Genomic DNA, 2,058 nt, shown 5'->3' on the forward strand with positions numbered 1-2,058 from the left:
ACAGCAGCAGCAGCAGCAACATCATCAGCATCAGCATCATTATCAGCATCATCATCATCATAAGCATCAGCATCAGCGTCAGCATCATGATCACTATCAGCATCAGCATCATCAACATCAACTTCAGCATCAGCAGCAGCATCATCAGCATCAGCAGCATCAGCATCAGCAGCATCAACATCAGCATCAACAGCATCATCAGCATAAGCATTAACAGCATGAGCAACAGCATCAGCATCATCAGCGCCATCATCAGCGTTAGTGTCATCATCAGCGTCATAAGCGTCTGCAGCATCAGCATCAGCATAAGATTCAAATGCATCAGCATCAGCATCAGCATCATCATTATCAACATCATCATCATCTTCAGCGTCAGCATCAGTATCAGCAGCACAATCATCAGCAGGATCAGCATCAGCAGTATCCTCATCATTAGCATAATCAACATTATCCTCAACGGCATCAGCAACATCAGCATCATCAGCGTCATCAGCGTCATCAGCATCATCAGCATCAACAGCATCATCAGCATCAGCATCATCAGCATCAGCATCAGCATCATCATCAGCATCAGCATCAGCATCAGCATCAGCATCAGCATCGGCATCAACAGGGTCATCTTCAGTATCATCAACGTCAGCAGCAGCAGCATCATCAGCGTCATCATCAGCATCATCAGCCTCAGCAGCATCATCAGCGTCGGTGTCATCATCAACGTTATCAGCAACAGCATCAGCATCAGCATCAGCATCAGCATCAGCATCAGCATTATCAGCATCATCATCATCATCATCTTCAGCGTCAGCATCAGTATCCGCACAACAATCAGCAGCAGGATCAGCATCAGCAGCATCCTCATCATTAGCATCATCAACATTTTCCTCAACAGCATCAACAACATCAGCATCATCAGCGTCATCAGTATCATTAGCATCACCAGCATCAACAGCATCAACAGAATCATCAGCATCAACATCAGTATCAGCAGCATCAGTATCAGCATCATCAGCATCAGCATCAGCATCATCAGCATCGGCACCAGCATCATCAGCATTAGCATCAGCAGATTCCACATAAAAATGAGCAGCATCAGCATCACCATCACCATCAGCAGCATCAGTGTCAGCATCAGCAGTGTCAGCATCAGCAGTATCAGCATTAGCATCAGCATCAGCAGTGTCAGCATCAGCTTCATCAGCGTCATCATAAACATCATAAGCGTCAGCATCAGCATCATCAACAGCATTTTTAGCATCATCAATGTTATCATTAGCTTCATCAGCATCATCAGCATCATCAGCATCATCAGCATCATCATCAGCGTCATGATCAGCGTCAGCAGCATCATCAGCATCAGCAACAGCATCAGCATTAGCATGAGTATCAGCATCTTCAGCGTCATCATCAGCATCATAAGCGTCATCATAAGCAACAGCATCATCAGCAGCATGATCATCAACATAAGAAGCATTACAATCCGCATCAGCAGCATCATCATCATCATCGTCATCATCAGCATCATCAGTGTCTTCAGCATCATCAGCAGCAGCATCATCAGCGTCATCAGCATCACCAGTGTTAGCAGCATCAGCAGCATCAGAAGCATCAGAAGCATCAAAAGTGTCCGCAGCAGCATCAGCATCAGCATCAGCATCAGCATCAGCATCAGCATTAGCATCAACATCAGCAGCATTAGCATCAGCATCAGCAACATCAGCATCAGCATTAGCAGAAAAAGCAGAAGCAGCAGCAGCATCAGCAGCAGCTTCAGCATCAGCAGCAGCATCAGCATCAGCAACATCAGCAGCATCATCAGCATCAGCATCAGCATCAGCATCAGCATCAGCATCATCATCATCAGCAGCATCAGCATCAACATCAGCATCATGATCACTATCAGCAACATCATCATCATCATCATCAACATCAACTTAGGCATCAGCAGCATCATCAGCATCATCAGCAGCATCAGCATCAGCATCAGCATCAGCAGCATCAACATCAGCATCAACAGCATTATCAGCATAAGCATTAGCAGCATCAGCAGCAGCAGCAGCA

At 45.9% G+C, this 2,058-nt stretch overlaps 1 protein-coding gene across 1 annotated transcript in view; it reads right to left on the bottom strand.

The window, feature by feature from the left end:
• The window catches only part of LOC101861127, a gene marked incomplete at its 5' end in the record, with an annotated part of 20,931 nt that overhangs the window by 916 nt on the left and 17,957 nt on the right, over window positions 1-2,058 (bottom strand).

The sequence above is a fragment of the Aplysia californica genome, unplaced genomic scaffold (assembly GCF_000002075.1).
Source record: "Aplysia californica isolate F4 #8 unplaced genomic scaffold, AplCal3.0 scaffold00223, whole genome shotgun sequence".
Lineage (NCBI taxonomy): Eukaryota > Metazoa > Mollusca > Gastropoda > Aplysiida > Aplysiidae > Aplysia > Aplysia californica.